The sequence below is a fragment of the Lactuca virosa genome, chromosome 5 (assembly GCF_052849685.1).
Source record: "Lactuca virosa cultivar CGN04683 chromosome 5, Lactuca_virosa_CGN04683_v6, whole genome shotgun sequence".
In the NCBI taxonomy this organism is placed as follows: Eukaryota; Viridiplantae; Streptophyta; class Magnoliopsida; order Asterales; family Asteraceae; genus Lactuca; species Lactuca virosa.
The window spans coordinates 453,215,705-453,238,270 of NC_136430.1; the positions used below are offsets into that span (position 1 = coordinate 453,215,705).

The 22,566-nt window shown below is 31.7% G+C and overlaps 1 long non-coding RNA gene across 16 annotated transcripts; it reads left to right on the forward strand.

Annotated features, from left to right (window-relative positions):
- The first annotated feature begins 934 nt into the window (after nt 1-934).
- On the forward strand, nt 935-14,872 carry LOC145114459 (uncharacterized). Of its 16 annotated transcripts, XR_013711023.1 has the most exons (53): nt 935-1,292; nt 1,687-1,866; nt 2,124-2,168; nt 2,246-2,305; nt 2,519-2,570; nt 2,853-2,957; nt 3,041-3,188; nt 3,658-3,716; nt 3,832-3,913; nt 4,694-4,785; nt 5,632-5,711; nt 5,793-5,874; nt 5,964-6,045; nt 6,119-6,200; nt 6,411-6,490; nt 6,574-6,657; nt 6,742-6,823; nt 6,910-6,990; nt 7,217-7,289; nt 7,371-7,740; nt 8,311-8,383; nt 8,470-8,550; nt 8,633-8,714; nt 8,803-8,881; nt 8,960-9,041; nt 9,128-9,206; nt 9,316-9,373; nt 9,463-9,544; nt 9,988-10,045; nt 10,159-10,216; nt 10,302-10,383; nt 10,456-10,536; nt 10,640-10,682; nt 10,786-10,843; nt 10,929-11,010; nt 11,084-11,166; nt 11,269-11,311; nt 11,420-11,476; nt 11,561-11,642; nt 11,738-11,797; nt 12,016-12,095; nt 12,180-12,260; nt 12,657-12,736; nt 12,818-12,897; nt 12,986-13,057; nt 13,142-13,225; nt 13,311-13,383; nt 13,461-13,542; nt 13,653-13,712; nt 13,794-13,875; nt 13,963-14,043; nt 14,130-14,206; nt 14,407-14,872. It is a non-coding gene; the product is annotated as an uncharacterized LOC145114459 (long non-coding RNA). The 16 variants fall into 16 exon arrangements; XR_013711032.1 differs by having other exon boundaries at nt 4,694-5,711; nt 9,296-9,373; XR_013711030.1 differs by having other exon boundaries at nt 4,694-5,711; nt 9,971-10,045.
- The last annotated feature ends 7,694 nt before the right edge of the window (nt 14,873-22,566 follow it).

Here is a 22,566-nt window from a genome sequence, read left to right on the forward strand (position 1 = left end):
AAGAACGGACCACAAAATTGAAAGTGATTCTAAGCAATATTATTCTTTTAAAATGTATTAGTGTCGTTGTTAGATTTTGATGTTTTCTTTCCCGTTTTGAAAGTTTTTTTAGTTTTATTCTATAACAATAAATGTAATTGTTAACAATTGTTACCCGTATTCTATAAGAAATAATGTATTTTTTTTTATTCTTCAATTGATTGTTCAAGAATTGTTATTCTACAAGAAGTTTTTAAAGTCATGATCAAGAAATAGGTTCAAAAATATTTTTATTATTTATGGTTCAAGAATATTTTTATTTTTGAATATACTCATAAACAATTTCTGTCAGAATGTCCGAATTAAAAGAATTATAATTCGTAAAATCGGATTTTTAAAATTAATAGAATCTATGATCCCTTAAAAAATGCAATTTTTCTTTATTAAATCTATATTAATTGACTAAATTACCCTTGTAATTAATTAAGATGATATTTTTCAATTATATTTAATTCAATAATATATATTAATCACTTTCTTAAAATAAGTAAATTTGATTGGCCAACATTTATGCATACAATAACACAATAATTACTTTGAATAGAATAATCTAAGCCTATATATATATATATATATATATATATATATATATATATATATATATATATATATAGAGAGAGAGAGAGAGAGAGAGAGAGAGAGAGAGAGAGCACGCACTTGTATCCGAATAACATTTTAACTTATGACTTAACAAAAAATTGGTTCCGTCAATTTTAGGTACAAATAACATAAATTTATGTATGTTCAAACCATTAATAAATAAACATTTCAATAGATTGAAGTTTTCATATTCCAAAAAAGAATTAAAAATATTAAAAAGTTTAGATTTAATATGTTGCTTTTATAAGTTGTAATTAAGAAAATGTTAATTTTGGAAAGCTTTTTGACCGTTAGAAGTCGAAAGGGCTGGCTTCGTATTCCCGCAATATATACGTTCTTCAGATATCGCGCTCTCAACTGACCCAAAAAACCCCGGGGGAACCGATGGCGATATCTTTAACTCCTCCGCTCCACGGAGACCAAAGCATCACCTTCCTACGCCGGAGATCTAAGAAACCCTTGGAATTCGAAAGGAATGGTTTGTAGTCGACCGTTATGTATACGTTATTCAGTCATTCCGCTCCCAACAAACCCAAACACACACCCAGACCCATAGCGATCTGTGTAACTACACTGCCGGCGACGTAAACACCCACAACCTTCACAGGAGACTCTCATTCATCTCTCTAGTCCAAGAAATTATCAAGATCGTTGTAAGTTTTCCTAGGGTTTTTTGTGATTAAGACATTCTAATTTCCATTTAAATATTAAGTTGTTGTTTGAATAAGAAAGAACCAAAGGTTAATTGCTATTTTTTTTTCTCTCTGCTCGTTGGGGTTTCTACTTTCTAGTAAAACCCACTCCGATTTGCTTATGTTTTACTAATTCGTGACTGATTGATATTTTAGTACAAACAAATTAACGGAACAAAGTTTATATTTATTGCATTTAGCCTTGTTATCTGGTGTATGCGTTTGTGTGATGAAGAACAGGGCTCAGGAGTCAGGATATATCCAAATAAGAAATTGTTTGATGTGTAAAACTAATTTATTTGTAAAATTCGGTATGTATTTGTTACTGATAAATGTTTCATGTTATCTTATATAGGATTGATAAGAAACTTACATTGGACTCATGGATAATTTTGCACTCTATCAGTTTTCACTGAATGGACTTAATCAGAACAACTGAACAAGACTTAATTTAGTAAGGCTGTTTCTTTTTACTTAATGCAAAAAGAACGGCTTAATGCAAAATGCCAAGGAGAGAAGGCTTTCCCTATTAGAGGTAGTTATATAACCTTTAGGCTACAATAAACCTATTCCATTTATAAAAATGCCAATTTTGAAGTTTTGATGATCAATTTATGCTTCCTTCAATGGTGTAAGTAGTGTTTGATACGATGTACTATATTAATGAATGAAGTGGTGTATTTCTTTGGTCCAAGGCAAAAGAGAGCGAATTGGCAAGTGGGATTGTTATTTTTCTCCCTAATTCTACAAAAGTTATAAATTATTTAACTAAATAGTGCTTTTGTTTGTTAGGAATATGCTGTTGTGAAGAACTATGGTGAGAAGGTGCTTATTTAGGTTAGTTAGTGAGTTGATTAATGAGGGGTCATATTTAAATTTCTCACCAATGTCTTTGATCTTCTTTCAAAATACAGTGCCACCCATGCAGTGATGATGTAGTTTTAACCTTATCAAGGGGAATTTACTAAATTAATGTGGGTAATTTACTCTGTTTTTTACTCTTAATAGCAATGTACTTTACATATTAAGAAATAGAAATCAAAGTAAGATGCTATAATAGACAATAAAATGAAAGTATATTGCTATTTCATGCATAAAACCCATGATTGGGCTAAATGCATGAAAAACATGAAGTTTTCCTTTAATTTAATGATCCTCCAAATAACCTTTTTTTATTATTGAAATAGGACATGGAATTGAAGATGCTGGACAGTAGGCAGATTTTGACCCACAGAGATGGTATCATGTAGTTTTCAGTTTTGGTCCTTTTTTGAGGTTTGTAATATTTTTGATCCTTGTTCCAAAGTACAATGACAATAGTTTTGGGACCAAAATTGCAAAAATCAGTGGTATTTGGTGACCAAAAGTAGCCACTTTACTTGGAACAGGAACCATAAATGTTATAAGAACCTCAAATAAGGACCCAAATTCATAAATTAGCTATAATCAGGGACCAAAGTTGTATTTTACTCTTCTTTCTAAGTTTGTGTGCTTCTGACAATTTCTGCCTTTTTGTATCAGATAAAACATGTGATTCGTGCATACAGAAACGCTCTTTATGTTTTTAAAGGAACAACATGGATTCATATTCAGGATCATGTCCATTTTCATATAGGAATCAGGGCAGTAAGTTCGTTCTAAATGAATTAGTTATTAAAGTTTGTTATAACACGCTGAATTGGCTGAAATTACGTTATTACCCTCTTCAGACACATGTGGTATGCTTTTCTTGGAAGGGTTTGATGTGGAAATGAAGCATATGTTGGACATTGTGGCTTGTAATCATCAATCAAAGCCAATGCAAGAATTTTGTTGATGATTGCATACTCTGATAGACATGAGGAAACTCCTGATGAGGTAAATTAATTCAAAATTTAAGAAATGTAATTACTCTTTTTTCATTGTTTAAGAGTCTCTTTGAAAATAAAAAAAAGGTTATGGTATGTGTACAACTCAAGTCTCTTTTCTCATGTTTTATGTCTTTCACCTCTTTTTTTGTAAAATGTTTCCATTTTCCAGTTAGTGTTTCAGTAGCATGCTTTTTAAGGAAATAAAATTCCATGATCATGGTTCAATGTATACATGTGTAGAGGAGTATGACACTCAGATTTCTCAAGAAAGTTGATTGTGTTTTTGATTTATTTTGCAACATACTTTTGTTGATTTATTTATTATAGCATCCTACTTTGTTAGAAAATTTGTAATTTCAAAATCTACTCTGTCATGTTATCATTCATAATAACAGACTTAAACATCTATCTATATATAATAACATGAGTTTCTTTGATTTGAGTTAATCTTTCATTATTATGTGAGTAAATGAAAGGTCCAGTCAGATCATATTGGCGTGCTATGGTGGCTCAGTTGGATTTTATCAACAAAGGAGTAAGAAACTTCCAGTTTATGAATCTTTCCAAATTAAGTTCATGATAAAATGATTTCTTTATTGTACTTAGTCACATCATGACAAAACTGCTGTTTCTTTTTGACTTAATTACAGGTCAATAACTTGAAATTGTTGGATGACATGGCAGAAATGAGTTGAACCTACTGTATATATAACAGAGTATATGATATGATGGGTATGATAAATTTATTTATTTTTCAATCAAAATGGCTTGTTGATATAATAGGGAATTGTGATATGTATCATTATCTTAATATTAGCAAGCACTTCACTTGCTAAGTTTACCTTGCACATACATGATGATGTTTGCACCACAATGTCTTTTACAGATATATACAGTCAGTGTTCCATAATTTGTTCAACTTTAAAACATGACAATGCTACTATGACAAACAAGTATTCCAAGTTTCCTATTTTTTGGCATTGCTATATTTGGTAACTTAATTTTAATAGTTTTTACATGGATTGGTGGGGGAATGGGCAGCATATAACCTCTTTTTTTGTTTTTCACTGATAAATTGTTACCTAGATAATGATGTCTTGAATTTTCTGGATTTGTGTTTATATCTGGCCTTTTTTGAGTTCCCCTATGTGCATATGTAAATGTGGTTCGGTAGTTGATATTCGCATGCTGAAATTTTTGGGTACAAAAATGGAGCTTATAATTAATAACAGATAGTAGTCTATGTTTTTTAATCATCAGTTCACATGTTGCATTTATTTAGTATCTTTAGGTTCTATCTGTTTTCGATATGTTTTTTGTAATGTATGTTCTATTAGATTGTTTATTATATATTCCTATTTGGATACCAAACCTCAAATCATTAGCCTCAGCTATGCTGTTACATTCTTTTGTGCTGAAATTTGATCTATTTTATTTGTTAATCACATCTCTCAAGTTTCCATAAGGCAAATTATATTCATGATTTTAGAAATGTTATCTGCTTAATTTCAGGTCTAGCATTCTCTCCTCTTTACATCTATAGTGGAGTTAGAGAGCTTCTTGCTATAGCTAAACCTGTCCTTATTGTCATGTTGGTGGTTTAGGTCCAAAATAGAATCTTTTTGCAATTTTGGTCCTTTTTTCATTGTTTCATAGTGCTTTTTAGTACCTGGGTCATCAAACTCTAACAACCTAGATGCAATGTTTTAAAAACCGGTTTTTTAGTTGAACCCGTATGGTGACCGGTTTCCAGTTCAACCGGTTTAACCGGTTCTACCGCTGAGTAAACAGGTTTCTATTATTTTCATATTTTTTCGTATTTTCCTACACATACATACATACACAAATCAAGAATTTGATGTCCACTAGTTCAAACATTAAAATACATATGAAAACAAGTTGTAGATCAATCCAAATACATTAAATTAACTCATAACCATAAGTTTGACATCAATCCATGTGAATTAAAAAGAAAATAAAGTCCTAGATGAATATAAACACATCAAAAAACTTCATAACATTTATCATGTGCTTTTATTCAGAAAATTTTTAATAAATGTGAAAAAATTAACAAAGTTTATTATGCAAAATGTTTCAATTTCATGTGTTTTTATTCAATTTGACCGGTTTAACCGGTTTAATTGAACCGGTTCAACCGGATTTTTGTAAAAACCAGCCGGTTCGATCCGGTTCAGAAATAGACAAAAAACCGGTGATAGTTGAACCGCTCCATTCCCCGATTTCCAGTCCAACTGGTTCGACCGACCGGTTCAAACCGGGTTTTAAAACATTGCCTAGATGTTAATTTAATGAAAATGACAATTTTGTCAACTCTTTCATTTCCATTTTCAACGGAATTCCTCTCTTTCCTTAAAAATACCCTCTGACCCTCTCGAGGTAATTTTTAAAAAAAGCTACTTTATTTAATATACATGCAAAATGTCTGATAGGGTATTAATGATAACTAGAGCAGTCGAGAGTATCTAGCAATTTGAAAAAAAAGCCAAATGACGATTTATAATTCTTTAAGGTAAAAAACCAAACTTCACTTTGCTGATTAGTTTGTTTTTTTTAATTTATTTATTTTATATACATGCAAAATGTCTGATAGGGTATTAATGATAACTGGAGCAGTCGAGAGTTTCTAGCAATTTGAAAAAGAAAAACCAAATGACCATTTATAATTATCAAAGGTACAAAACCAAAATTCACTTTTTTGATTAGTTTGTTTTTTATTTTTTAATTTATTTATTTTTTAATATACATGCAAAATGTCTGATAGGTTATTAATGATAATTGGAGCAGTCGAGAGTTTCTAGCTATTTGAAAAATAAAAGTCAAATGACCATTTGTAATTCTCTAAGGTACAAAACCAAACTTCACTTTTTTTATTAGTTTGTATTTTTTTAATTTATTTATTTATTAAATATCTGATAGGTTATTAATGATAATTGGAACAGTCGAGAGTTTCTAGCAATTTGGAAAAAAAAAGCCAAATGACTATTTATAATTCTCTAAGGTACAAAACCACTCACTTTGCTGACTATTTATAATTCTCTAATTTATTTATTATACATGTAAAATATCTGATAGGGTATTAATGATGCCTGGCGCAGTCGAATGTCTCTAGCAATTTTAAGAAAAAAGCCAAATGACCATTTATAATTCTCTGATAATTTTTTTTATCTTTTAATTTGTTTATTTAATATACATGCAAAATGTCTCATAGGGTATTAATGATAACTGGAGCAGTCGAGAGTTTCTAACAATTTGAAAAAAAAGCCAAATGACCGTTTTTAATTCTCTAAGGTACAAACCAAACTTCACTTTGCTGATTAGTTTGTTTTTTTAATTTATTTATTTATTTAATATAAATGCTAAATGTCTGATAGGGTATTAATGATAACTGAAGCAGTGGAGAGTTTCTTGCAATTTGAAAAAAAAAAAAGCCAAGTGACCATTTATAATTCTCTAAGGTACAAAACCAAACTTAACTTTTTTTATTAGTTTGTTTTTTTAATTAATTTATTTATTTAATATACATGCAAAATTTCTGATAGGTTATTAATGATAATTGGAGCAGACGAGAGTTTCTAGCAATATGAAAAAAAAAAGTCAAATGACCATTTATAATTCTCTAAGGTACAAAACCAAACTTCACTTTGCTGATTACTTTGTTTTTTTTTAATTTTTTTATTTATTTAATCTACATGCAAAATGTCTGATAGGTTATTAATGATAACCGGAGCAGTCGAGAGTCTCTAGCAATTTGGGAAAAAAAAGCAAATGACCATTTATAATTCTCTAAGGTATAAAACCAAACCTCACTATGCTGATTAGTTTATTTTTTTTAATTTATTTATTTATTTATTAAACATGCAAAATGTTTGATAGGGTATTAATGATGCCTGAAGCAGTCGAAAGTTTCTAGCAATTTAAAAAAAAAGCCAAATGACCATTTATAATTCTCTGATTAGTTTTGTTTTATTTTTATTTTTTAATTTATTTATTTAATATACATGCAAAATGTCTCAGAGTACTGGAACAGTCGAGAGTTTTTAGCAATTTTGAAAAAAAAAAGCCAAGTGACCATTTATAATTCTCTAAGGTACAAAACCAAACTTCACTTTGCTGATTAGTTTTTTTAAATTAATTTATTTATTTAATATACATGCAAAATGTCTGATAGGGTATTAATGATAACTGGAACAGTCGAGAGTTTCTATCAATTTGAAAAAAAAAGCGAAATGACCATTTATAATTCTCTAAGGTACAAAACCAAACTTCACTTTGCTGGTTAGTTAGTTTTTTATTTTTTACTTTATTTATTAATAATAACCGGAGTAGTCGAAAGTGTCTAGCAATTTAAAAAAAAACAAATGACCATTGATAAGGTACAAAACCAAACTTTACTTTGCTGATTAGTGTGCTTTTTTAATTAATTTATTTATTTAGTATACATGCAAAATGTCTGATAGGGTATTAATGATAACTGGAGCAGTCGAGAGTTTCTAGCAATTTGAAAAAAAAAAACAAATGACCATTTATAATTCTCTAAGGTAAAAAACCAAACTTCACTTTACTGATTAGTTTTTTTTTAATTCATTAATTTATTTAATATACATGCAAAATGTCTGATAGGGTATTAATGATAATTGGAACAGTCGAGAGTTTCTAGCAATTTGAAAAAAAAAAGCCAAATGTCCATTTATAAATTTCTAAGGTACAAAACCAAACTTCACTTTGCTGATTAATTTGTTTCTTATTTTTTAATTAATTTATTTATTTAATATACATGCAAAATGTTTGATAGGTTATTAATAATAACTGGAGCAGTCGAGAGTATCTATCAATTAGAAAAAAAAAAGCAAATGACCATTTATAACGTACAAAACAAAACTTCACTTTGCTGATTAGTGTGTTTTTTTTAATTTTTTTTAAATATATGCAAAATGTGTGATAGGGTATTAATGATAACCGAAGCAGTCGAGAGTTTCTACCAATTTGAAAAACAAAGCCAAATGGCCATTAATGATTCTCTAAGGAACAAAACCAAACTTCAATTTGCTGATTAGTTTGTTTTTTTTAAGTTATTTGTTTATATAATATACATGCAAAATGTCTGATAGGTTATTAATGATAACTGGAGCAATCGAGAGTATCTAGCAATTTGAAAAAAAATAACAAATGATCATTTTTAAGGTACAAAACCAAACTTCACTTTGCTGATTAGTGTGTTATTTTAATTTATTATTATTTTTTTAATATATATGCAAAATGTCTGATAGGGTATTAATGATAACCGAAGCAGTCGAAAGTCTCTACCAATTTGAAAAAAAAAGCCAAATGGCCATTAATAATTCTCTAAGGTACAAAACCAAACTTCACTTTGCTGATTAGCTTTTTTTAAAATTATTTATTTATTTAATATACATGCAAAATGTGTGATAGGTTATTAATGATAACTGGAGCAGTCGAGAGTATCTAGCAAATTGAAAAAAAAAAGCGAAATGACCATTAATAATTCTCTATGGTACAAAACTAAACTTCACTTTGCTGATTAGTTTGTTTTTTTTTTTAATTAAATTATTTAATTAATATACATACAAAATGTTTGATAGGGTTATAATGATAACTGGAGCAGTCGAGAGTTCTAGCAATTTGAAAAAAAAGCCAAATCACCATTTATAATTCTCTAAGGTACAAAACCAAACTTCACTTTCCTCATTAGTTTGTTATTTATTTATTTATTTAATATACATGTAAAATGTCTGATAGGTTATTAATGATAACTGGAGCAGTCGAGAGTTTCAAGCTATTTGGGAAAAAAAAGCCAAATGACCATTTATAATTCTCTAAGGTACAAAACCAAACTTCACTTTGCTGATTAGCTTGTTTTTTTTTAATTTATTTATTTATTTAATATACATGCAAAATGTCTAATAGGGTATTATTGATAATTGGAGCAGTCGAGAATTTCTAGCAATTTAAAAAAAAACCAAATGACCATTTATAATTCTCTAAGGTACAAAACCAAACTTCACTTTGCTGATTAGTTTGTTTTGTTTTATTTTTTAATTTATTTATTTAATATAAATGCAAACTGTCTGATAGGGTATTAATGATAACTGCAGTAGTCGAGGCTTTCTAGAATTTGAAAAAAAAACAAATGACCATTTATAATTCTCTAAGGTACAAAACCAAACTTCACTTTGCTGATTAGTTTGTTTTTTTTTTTTAATTTATTTATTTATTTAATATACATGCAAAATGTCTGATAGGGTATTAATGATAACCGGAGCAGTCGAGAGTTTCTCGCAATTTGGAAAAAAAAAGCCAAATGACCATTTATAATTCTCTAAGGTACAAAACCAAACTTCACTTTTTTGATTAGTTTGTTTTTTTTTAATTAATTAATTTATTTAATATAAATGCAAAATGTCTGATAGGTTATTAATGATAATTGGAGTGGTCGAGAGTTTCTACCAATTTGAAAAAAAAAAGCCAAATGTCCATTTATTATTTTCTAAAGTACAAAACCAAACTTCACTTTGCTGATTAGTTTGTTTTTTTTAATTTATTTATTTATTTAATCTACGTGCAAAATGTCTGATAGGGTATTAATTATAACCGGAGCAGTCGAGAGTTATAGTAATTTGGAAAAAAAAAAAGCCAAATGACCATTTATAATTCTCTAAGATACAAAACCAAACTTCACTTTGCTGATTATTTTGTTATTTATTTTTTAATTTATTTATTTATTTAATATACATGCAAAATGTCTCATAGGTTATTAATGATAACAGGAGCAGTCGAGAGTTTCTACCAATTTAAAAAAAAAGCCAAATGAACATTTATAATTCTGTACGGTACAAAACAAAACTTCACTTTGCTGATGAGTTTGTTTTTTTTTAATTATTTATTTATTTAATATATGTGCAAAATGTCTGATACTGTATTAATGATAACCGGAGCAGTCGAGAGTTTCTAGCAATTTGAAAAAAAAAACCAAATGACCATTTATAATTCTTTAAGGTACAAAACCAAAATTCACTTTTTTGATTAGTTTGTTTTTTTTTAATTTATTTATTTTTTAATATACATGCAAAATGTCTGATAGGTTATTAATGATAATTGGAGCAGTCGAGAGTTTCTAGCAATTTGAAAAATAAAAGTCAAATGACCATTTGTAATTTTCTAAGGTACAAAACCAAACTTCACTTTTTTTATTAGTTTGTTTTTTTTAATTTATTTATTTATTAAATATCTGATAGGTTATTAATGATAATTGGAACAGTCGAGAGTTTCTAGCAAATTGGAAAAAAAAGCCAAATGACTATTTATAATTCTCTAAGGTACAAAACCAAACTTCACTTTGCTGATTAGTTTTTTTTTAATTAATTAATTTAATTATTATACATGTAAAATATCTGATAGGGTATTAATGATGTCTCATAGGTTATTAAAAAAAAAGCCAAATGAACATTTATAATTCTGTACGGTACAAAACAAAACTTCACTTTGCTGATTAGTTTGTTTTTTTTTAAATTATTTATTTATTTAATATACGTGCAAAATGTCTGTATTAATGATAACCGGAGCAGTTGAGAGTTTCTAGCAATTTGAAAAAAAAAACCAAATGACCATTTATAATTCTTTAAGGTACAAAACCAAAATTCACTTTTTTGATTAGTTTGTTTTTTTTTAATTTATTTATTTTTTAATATACATGCAAAATGTCTGATAGGTTATTAATGATAATTGGAGCAGTCGAGAGTTTCTAGCAATTTGAAAAATAAAAGTCAAATGACCATTTGTAATTTTCTAAGGTACAAAACCAAACTTTACTTTTTTTATTAGTTTGTTTTTTTTTAATTTATTTATTTATTAAATATCTGATAGGTTATTAATGATAATTGGAACAGTCGAGAGTTTCTAGCAAATTGGAAAAAAAAAAGCCAAATGACTATTTATAATTCTCTAAGGTACAAAACCAAACTTCACTTTGCTGATTAGTTTTTTTTAATTAATTAATTTAATTATTATACATGTAAAATATCTGATAGGGTATTAATGATGTCTCATAGGTTATTAAAAAAAAAGCCAAATGAACGTTTATAATTCTGTACGGTACAAAACAAAACTTCACTCTGCTGATTAGTTTGTTTTTTTAAAATTATTTATTTATTTAATATACGTGCAAAATGTCTGATACTGTATTAATGATAACCGGAGCAGTCGAGAGTTTCTAGCAATTTGAAAAAAAAACCAAATGACCATTTATAATTCTTTAAGGTACAAAACCAAAATTCACTTTTTTGATTAGTTTGTTTTTTTTAATTTATTTATTTTTTAATATACATGCAAAATGTCTGATAGGTTATTAATGATAATTGGAGCAGTCGAGAGTTTCTAGCAATTTGAAAAATAAAAGTCAAATGACCATTTGTAATTTTCTAAGGTACAAAACCAAACTTCACTTTTTTTATTAGTTTGTTTTTTTTAATTTATTTATTTATTAAATATCTGATAGGTTATTAATGATAATTGGAACAGTCGAGAGTTTCTAGCAAATTGGAAAAAAAAAAGCCAAATGACTATTTATAATTCTCTAAGGTACAAAACCAAACTTCACTTTGTTGATTAGTTTTTTTTTAATTAATTAATTTAATTATTATACATGTAAAATATCTGATAGGGTATTAATGATGCCTGGCGCAGTCGAATGTCTCTAGCAATTTTAAGAAAAAAGCCAAATGACCATTTATAATTCTTTGATAATTTTTTTTATCTTTTAATTTGTTTATTTAATATACATGCAAAATGTCTCATAGGGTATTAATATTAACCGGAGCAGTCGAGAGTTTCTAGCAATTTGAAAAAAAAGGCAAATGACCATTTTTAATTCTCTAAGGTACAAAACCAAACTTCACTTTGCTGATTAGTTTGTTTTTTTAATTTATTTATTTATTTAATATAAATGCTAACTGTCTGATAGGGTATTAGTGATAACTGAAGCAGTGGAGAGTTTCTTGCAATTTGAAAAAAAAAGCCAAGTGACCATTTATAATTCTCTATGGTACAAAACCAAACTTAACTTTTTTTAGTAGTTTGTTTTTTTTTAATTTATTTATTTATTTAATATACATGCAAAATGTATGATATGTTATTAATGATAATTGGAGCAGTCGAGAGTTTCTAGCAATTTGAAAAAAAAAAGTCAAATGACCATTTATAATTCTCTAAGATACAAAACCAAACTTCACTTTACTGATTACTTTGTTTTTTTTAATTTATTTATTTATTTAATCTACATGCAAAATGTCTGATAAGTTATTAATTATAACTGGAGCAGTCGAGAGTTTCTAGCAATTTGAAAAAAAAAAAGCAAATGACCATTTATAATTCTCTGATTAGTTTTGTTTTATTTTTATTTTTTAATTTATTTATTTAATATACATGCAAAATGTTTCAGAGTATTAATGATAACTGGAACAGTCGAGAGTTTTTAGCAATTTGAAAAAAAAGCCAAATGACCATTTATAATTCTCTAAGGTACAAAACCAAACTTCACTTTGCTGATTAGATTTTTTTAATTAATTTATTTATTTAATATACATGCAAAATGTCTGATAGGGTATTAATGATAACTGGAACAGTCGAGAGTTTCTAGCAATTTGAAAAAAAAGCGAAATGACCATTTATAATTCTCTAAGGTACAAAACCAAACTTCACTTTGCTGGTTAGTTTGTTTTTTATTTTTCAATTTATTTATTTATTTAATACAAGCAAAATGTCTAATAGGTTATTAATAATAACCGGAGTAGTCGAAAGTGTCTAACAATTTGAAAAAAAAAACAAATGACCATTGATAAGGTACAAAACCAAACTTCACTTTGCTGATTAGTGTGTTTTTTTAATTTATTTATTTAATTAATATACATGCAAAATGTCTGATAGGGTATTAATGAAAAATGGAGCAGTCGAGAGTTTCTAGCAATCTGAAAAAAAAAAAAGCCAAATGACCATTTTTAATTCTCTAAAGTACAAAACCAAACTTCACTTTGCTGAATAGTTTGTTTTTTTTAATTAATTTATTTATTGAATATACATGCAAAATGTCTGATAGGGTATTAATGATAACTGGAGCAGTCGAGAGTTTCTAGCAATTTGAAAAAAAAAACCAAATGACCATTTATAAGGTACAAAACCAAACTACACTTTGCTGATTAGTTTTTTTTAATAGATTTATTTAGAATACATGCAAAATTTCTGATAGGATATTAATGATAACCGGAGTAGTCGAGAGTTTCTAGCAATTTGAAAAAATAAAGCCAAATAACCATTTTTAATTCTCTAAGGTACAAAACCAAACTTCACTTTGCTGATTAGTTTGTTTTTGTTTTAATTAATTAATTTATTTAATATACATGCAAAACGTCTGATTGGGTCTTAATGATAACTGGAGCAGTCGAGAGTTTCTAGCAATATGAAAAAAAAAAAGACAAATGACTATTTATAATTCTCTAAGGTACAAAACCAAACTTCACTTTGCTGATTAGTTTTTTTTAATTAATTTATTTATTTAATATACATGCAAAATGTCTGATAGGTTATTAATGATAACTGCAGCAGTCGAGAGTTTCTAGCAATTTGAAACAAAAAAGCCAAATGACCATTTATAATTCTTTAAGGTACAAAACCTAACTTCACTTTGCTGATTAGTTTGTTTCTTTTTAATTTATTTATTTATTTAATAGACATGCAAAAATTGTTGACAGAGTATTAATGATAACTGGAGCAGTCGTGAGTTTCTGACAATTTGAAAAAAAAAGCCAAATGATCATTTATAATTCTCTAAGGTACAAAACCAAACTCCACTTTGTTGATTAGTTTGTTTTTTTTTAATTTATTTATTTATTTAATATACATGCAAAATGTCTGATAGGGTATTAATGATAACTGGAGCAGTCGAGAGTTTCAAGCAATTTGAAAAAAAAAAATGACCATTTTTAATTCTCTAAGGTACAAAATCAAACTTCACTTTGCTGATTAGTTTGTTTTTTTTTTATTTATTTATTTATTAAATGACCTCCAAAATTCACAATAAAATTTCACGAACCTCATATCACCTGTTAGACTTTGAAAATAAATTTTTATGATTTATGAAGCTTGTTTTTTTTAAATCATAAGAACATGCATGTTTCCTTTCAATCTTTGCATAGGTTTGATCCTAGATTTTCACCATTGCTAACACATGCAATGTGTTTTGGTGAAAATCTACAGACACCAAGATGGAAGAAAAGATTCTATCCATTAAAAGGGCATATAATCCGAGTTTAAGAAGAGAAAGTGCAAAAACTAGCATCAAGATGAAGAGGTTGATGGAATATATAGAGTCCACTTTGAAGCTTCAAAGAACACTTCAAGGCTTCAAAATTTCGATATTTTGGCTTAAAGTTGCTGGAAATCTAGAGAGTTTGAGAGAATTTCATGTTTAGAGGGAAGGTGGAGTGTAGGAAGACGGTAATGAGTAGTTAAAGTTAGATTAAATGGATTAGACCGATCATTGGGTTATATTTTTTATTCTTGATTCAAATTATGAATTGTATAACTTTGGAATGTTCCAATTGGATCATTAGGGTATTCAACTTATCTTGAGCTATAATCTATCGAACATAATTTTGTTAAGTTTTGAGGTTGAGCTTTTATAACCTAGTTGGTGTATTCAAATATCCATGTGACATTCATACTAATTCGGAAAGAGGGATATAGCTAAATGACTTATCCACCTCTTGCATGTACTGATGTACAACGTGCTAGAGCCCTTCCATAGTTCTAGAAGGATTTGACAGTCAAGAGCTATTAGACAATATTTGTAATCAATATTATTATAGGGGCTAGAGTGTAAATGTCTTAATTATATATCTGCCTGATGTAATACGTGATTAACACAATTCACAACAAAATTCTAATTACCAAGGTTCGCTTGGTATCAGAGCCGATCAAAACAGACCTAACCCCACCGCCACAAAGCTTCCATCGTACAAGAAACAGGCATCGAACAAAGATTGTCCCATCTCTCTGGTTCGCACATCTCGTAACCCTACCCTACCTCTCTCTCATTTTTTCTTTCCCTCCATGGACCCTATTATGGCTATTGGAAAACCATGCTTCAACCGTTTCTGGTTACAAATGGCCTGTTTGGCTATGTTGACGACACAATCTCAGTCCAAACCTCGGCCATTGGGAAAGAAACTGACACTTCATATGTTACGCAAACTACACAACCCAACCCTTAGTACCTAGCATGGGTCGGAAATGATGCTCATGTACGCATGTTGATTCTGGAAATGATGCTCATGTACGCATGTTGATTCTTTCGACTGTCTCTGAAGCCTCATTCCAACACGTACAAGGGTGCATACGCTTTGCACACGTCTTCTAGGGAATACACCCTAAAGACCCAACTTTTGAAACTTGAGATGAAAGCTGATGAATCCTCCTCCGCCTATCTTAATAGGGCTCAGGCCTGTACTGATGCTTTTGCTAACATCGGTGAACCTGTAAAAGAAAAAGACCTAGTCATGCTTGTTATATCTGGACTTAGGGAAAAGTATAATAGTCTCAAATGAACCATCTTGACTCGACAAACTCCTACAGCTTTCTCCGAATTACATGGTCTTCTGTCTGATCACGACTATATGGTCCGAAAATCAACACCTGAGGTCTCACCCGTTCAAGCATTTATAGCTACAACAAGCCTCAACACAACAGCCCCACCTGCCTCTCTTACTACCTCACTAGATCAATTGCATGCTTTACAACAGCTTCTCTCTAGGCTTGGTGTTCAACTTCAGCCAACCAACAACCAAAGTGCTCAAGCATTCTACACTAACAAGTCTGGTAATCATCGTGGACTAGGTCAGAATAACAGAAGAGGACAAGGCAAATTTAATCGAAAGATGTGTTCGAAGGGTGAGACATTATGAGTGTTACGAGCAGGCATGCGGTTGATAAGATACATAGTTGTTTCAAAAGCAAAGTGCAAGTTATGTTGTGGAACATGAGATTGGGCGAGTAAAGTAAGCCCGGTTTCGACCACATGACACTGTCTTGACTAAAAAAAACTGTTTTTCCCACTTGTATGTGGACAAGAGAGCCGAAGAATGTTATCGAGGGGTGAGAAGAACTTGGAGAGGTTTCGGAATTCCCCACCCCAATCAGTTTAAACAGATTTAATCTTTGTTTGAAATCGTTGCTCAGCCATGACCAAGAAAAGTTTAAAAGTTGCGAAAACATCATATTTTGATTTTAAGGGGAATAACCACATGAAACTGGAAAAATAGTCAACACATAATAGAAAATAATTATGACCATCAATAGAGGTAACATGTGCAGGGCCCCACACGTCACAAAAACAAGATCTAAAATATGTGAACTTTTGTAACAGGAAGATAACAAATGTAATTTAGATGATTTTCCAATAGAACAAGAGTCGCAAACAGAAATAGAACATTTATTTGTTAAAGGTAAATTGTATTTAGATAACATAGATTGTAAAAGCTGGTGATGTGGATGCCCAAGTCTTTGATGCCCGGTTTGTGAAGAAGCATGGACGGCAGAGAACGCAATTTTTGGTAGTGATTGAAGCTTGAGTAGAGGAATTTAATAGAGTCCACCGTTACTTGGACCCATAAGGAGGGTGCGGTGTGTAGCTATGTTATGGCAAAAAAGAAGAGTGAAATTCAAAATAAGACATAATTGTCAAGACAAAATTTTTTAACAGAAAGAAGGTTTTGTTTGATATCAGGAACATGAAGAATATGTGTAAGAGAGAAGAATTCATTTGGTGAGTAAAGTTTAGAAGAGCCTATATGAAGGATGGGTAAAGTCTTACCACTGCCAACATGGAGGTTATCCTCGCCATAGTAGGTAGGACTCTACATTGTCAAAACCACAGAAATCATGTACGTGCTACCCCATCTCAGGTGTACGTGCTATCCCCTTCTACACCAACCCAAATTTTCTTTTCTTCGGTTTTTGGATGTACGTTTTATCCCCATCTCCGTCCATACAACAAACATAAAAATAGATTTTAGATCCACTCCTTGTGTCTTTCTGGGTTACAACACTTATCATTATAGTTATCGTTATTTTGACCCATCTTCCGAATGCATTTATGTCGTTAGACACGTTCATTTTAATGAAACCTCATTTCATTTCCTTTCCGAGCACCACCAAACAATCCACCAAAACCCGTTCCCGGACCATATGTCTCTTCTTATACCACCACAAGACCATTCTACACCTTCTACTACACCAACACAACCCACATCACCACTCCTTCATGAACCAGACCATACATCACCACAAGACCATACATCCACTTCCACACAAACATCTTCCTCAAACTTGTCTCCTCCTCTTATCATTAATACTTACCATCGTCGACGCCATTCAACCTTCAATGCCACTTTAAATCAGCCAACTACTTCTACCCATGAAACTGAACCACAACGACCCTTTATCCCCCAAATGACCACCCATCCCACCACCTCCCACCCACGTCTGAGACCATCCAATTTACGTCCTAATCCCACAAAAACCAAACCATACAATCCTTCCTCTTTTCATACCACGACAAACTACTCTGATACTGAATCTCCAACATTTACCATTGCTAACACACAACCACAGTGGCGCTCGACTATGTGTTAGGAATATTTGGCCTTGATGTGAAACATAGTCCCACGTACCAAGAATATCAATGTTGTTGATTGCAAATGGGTGTATAAACTAAAAAGAGACCAGTAAGGAGCGGTGAAGCGATACAAAGCGTGTCTTTTTGTTAAGGGTTTTCGACAGCAACCGGGCATCGATTATCAAGAAACATTTTGCGTGATTTCCAACACAACCACCATTCGTGTCGTTCTTTCTCTAGTTGTCACACGAAAATAGTCGTTACCACAATTCGATGTTCAAAATTCCTTCTTTTACACAAGTCATTATACGACATAAAACAAGCTCCAAGGGGACTGGTTTCATAGGCTTTCTACCGCTCTTCTTGCTCTTGGTTTTCGGGGCTCTTGGACTGACCCGTCATTGTTTATCTATTTGGCCCAGGGAGTTCTCATGTACATGCTAGTTTACTTTGATGACATCATTTTGACAGGTAATAATTCTCAGTCCATTGATCAGGTTGTACATAACCTTAGCAAATCATTTGCGGTTCAAGATATGGGCACCTTGTCCTATTTTTTGGGTGTTGAGAGACACTATCAACCAGATTCTATCATTTTGTCTCAACACAAATACATTCTTGAATTGTTGCAATGGGCTAGTCTTGAATTGACGTGTCATCTCCAATGACAACGACTGCTAATCTGTCCATTGGGGATAGTAAGGCCTTTGACAACCCGATTGGATATAGACAGATCGTTGGTGCTCTTCATTATGTCACGCTTTCTATGCTTGTCATCACTTTTGCGGTAAATAAAGTCTGTCAATTCATGCACTCTCCAAAAAAAATCATTGGTCAGCCGTCAAGCATATATTGCGCTACCTGTAGGGTACAGTCTCTTACGGGTTACGCCTACATCGTAACTCTGATCTTAAACTTCATGCATACACGAACACTACTAATCCCTCCATAACAGCTTATTCCGATGTGGATTGGGTTGGGTGCCCTGATGACCGTCGATCTACCGGGGGATATGCAATATCTCTTGGTTCTAACCTTGTTTCCTAATCTGGTCGTAAACAACGCACTGTCTATCGGTCATCAACGGAATCTGAATACAAAGCTCTTGCTGATACAGTGGCTGAGCTAACTTGGCTTGAAGCACTTCTGGGAGAACTTCGTGTTTCCCTCAAAACAATTCCTACATTATGGTGTGATAATCTAGGTGTTACCTATCTTTCAGCAAATCCAGTATTTCATGCACGTACCAAACATGTCGAGGTCGATTTTCACTTTGTTCGTGAAAAGGTAACATAGGCGAAACCTGGCATCCCGCCCAGAATGTTACCTTCTCCAGTCCTGTAAGGAAACCCTACTTTCCTTCCCCCAACGGCTACAAGCCTGATCAAGCTTGTTCATCAACTTGCTCATAAGCTTGTTCATCAAAGGTAGTGATAAGTGTTACTTTGATTAGGTTTGAAATTACAACAGGAAAGTTAGCTTTAAATGATAAGTGTTTGAAATTAGGTTTAAATCATTGTTTTGTTACTTTGATCAGTATTACATTGTTCCTTACAGTTTGAAATTAGGTCTCATTTGTAAGTTTTGAACCTAATTTCAAACACGTATTATTTTAGAGTTGCAAGCTTTCAGGCTTCAGCCTTGAACTTTGACACACATTATATCATGGTATTTTATTAAGTTAGTTACATATTAGTTACGTCCTATGTATGTATGTATATATATATATACATACATACATACATGATTATTGATGGCCATGTATGAAGAGGGATATAACATGGCACGTGGTGAAGTGCTTGGCTTGTTGGAAAGTCAAGACAGATTATGTTGTCCTTAAGAGTTAGGGTTTGGGATCTTGACTTATGGAGGGGTCTTGAGGAATAAAGTAGGAAAATTTATCCATCAAGACCATGGGAAGGAGCATATCTGAGCTTTGGAGCTCGTGAGGTTGGGGAAAAATGACTTAATGGTTTGAGTTGTCCAGACCAGTCTCCACGGTGTGGCTTAGGTTGCCACGGCATGCTGACTGGGTAGAGACCCATCTGTTCTGTCGACTAGCAGCCACAGCGTGGCGACTAGCTGGAGTTTACTTTGACTTTGACCATGGACTGTTGACTTTGACCAAGTTTGACTTAGGGGCATTTTGGGTATTCTGCATGATTACATGTGTTCACTGAGTATGTTATAGATTGGTAGATCTGTATGATTACCTGTGTTGCTGGTTATTATTGTATATGTCAACATGTTATGGCTGTTGGGTTGAGGCGGTCCTACTTTGTGTTGAAGGCCAAGATTCTCGGGGCAGTCCGAATAAATTGAAGGCTTGCGAGGCGGTCCAATCAGACCTAAGGCCTGAAGAGCGGCCCATATATGCTAATAGGCCTTGCGACGCGGTCCAGTCAGGCTGAAGCCTCATATTATGCATGTTTTTATCTATTTGGTTGTGTGTGGTACTGTAGGGGAACTAACTAAGCTTTAGCTTACAGTTTAAGTTTTATGTTTCAGGTACTTCAGATGATTGGGGGAAAGCAAATGCATGATCGTACACATCATTTAGTGATATTTTTGGGAGATGTTATGATACATTGATTTTGGAACATTTGTACTTGATCTTGGGTTTTTATGACTTGGGTTGATTGAAAACAATGTTTTATCTTTAATTAAAAATGATTTTTTTGTGATTTTGGGATGTTACAAGTTAGCTAGTTGCTTGTTACTTGTTTTTGTTTCTAAAAACTTGTTAAACATGGTTGTTGTAAACTTTTAGCAACATACTTTTGAGGTTATGTTGATGTTGAAATTGTTTTTTTTTAGTTTCTTTAATATAGGTTGCTAAATGTGTTTCATTTTTTAAGTTATAAAGATTTGTTGAAAAATGGGTTACAACCTAAAACTCACAGGTTTAAACCCAAAACCCATCAACCCATGGGTTGAACCCAAAAACTGATAAAATCGACCTAAGAACCCAAAAACCGAAACCGAACAAAAACTAAACCCAACGGGTTCTAAAACCCAGAACCTGAAAAGGTTTTCCAGAGGGTTTTTGTATTTCGGTTTCTGCAATCGTTTCCTCCTCTTCTAAAGGTTTTCCAGAGGGTTTTTGTAGTAATACTTCTCCAGAAAGTCACCTCCAAGTCTCCCAATTCGTCCTAATGTTCGGATATATATACTTGCCTAAAATCTGGCCACCACGTCGTGATAATGGCACTACATCGTGGTCCTCAACTTTATCCCGTATTATCCATGTCGTGGTGAGATCACCACGTCGTGGTTATCGAGAATTAGTATTTTCTCAAAACATGAAAGTTGTCCGAAATTGTGTCTTTTTTCAGATCATTTTGAATCACGTCAATCGGAGTTACGAGTCATGAGATATGGCCAAAATACTGACAAGTGGTCAAGTTGTCCAACAACATTCTTTTTGTGTCTTCGACTTGCCGAAGCTCGCATTTTCTTGCCTCCAGCTTCCATATTGCTTCCGAGCATGTCTTTTATGCTACATAACAACTAATAATAGATTAAATAACTTTTGTTCTATAATAAGCATAATTATAGCTAAAAGTATTAAGATATGATGTAATATATATATATATATATATATATATATATATATATATATATATATATATATATATATATATATATATATATGCACAAATCAAAATACCCCACACTTAACCTTTGCTTGCCCCCAAGCAAACTGATTTTTAACTTAATAATATCACATAAAACAATCCATTTTAAACCCAGTCATTATCCCAAGACCGCAATGCATATATTTGTGTCTATAATTCCTAAAAACTTCCCAATACTACATACTCACAATCCTTATGAACATTCACCCCTTAGTTTATACGACACTCATTTTTGCAACCCTCCGAATCCATCCTCAAAAATCTTTCTTAACCTCAAGGTATTTTTGTTTAAGCTTCCCAAGCATACATAATATCTATAAAGAAACATTACAATTTTGATACCACAATGGAGCTCTTCGAATTCATCTCTTTTTTGATATTTTGTAACATCCCAAAATTCAATACCAAAAATTTCATTTTTAAATTAAAGATTCATAAAACACATTTACTAAAAATACCACCAGTGTTATCTCATATCATAAAAACCATAAGTCAAATATCTCTCAAAACATATTATAAGAAAATAATGTCAGAGTACAAATCCCAAGAGTCTCATGTGCGGAAAATCGAGTGTGTGATGCGCTGCAGTCATGTCGGCTCCTTTCCCTTCGAAGAAGAGGTGCCTGAAACCAAAACTGTAAACCATAAGCACGAAGCTTAGTGAGTTCCCCCATCATACTACATACCATACAATACACATACTGCCAAGAATATACGGGTGTTGGTCTACCCCTTCGATCTCTTTCAACCAGTAACCGCCTAGCATATCAGGGTGTTGGCCTACCCCTTCGGTCTCTTTCAACCGGTAACTGCCTAGCATATCAGGGTGCTGGCCTACCCCTTCGGTCCTTTCGACCGGTATCGGGGACTATTTCACCCCCTACTACTACCATATATCATGCTAATACATAAACATATAAATCACATACCGCCTAGCATATCAGGGTGTTGGCCTACCCTTTCGGTCCTTTCGACTGGTAACGGGGTCTGCTCTACCCCTCCTACCACTATCACATAATATCATATCATACTAGCACATAAAG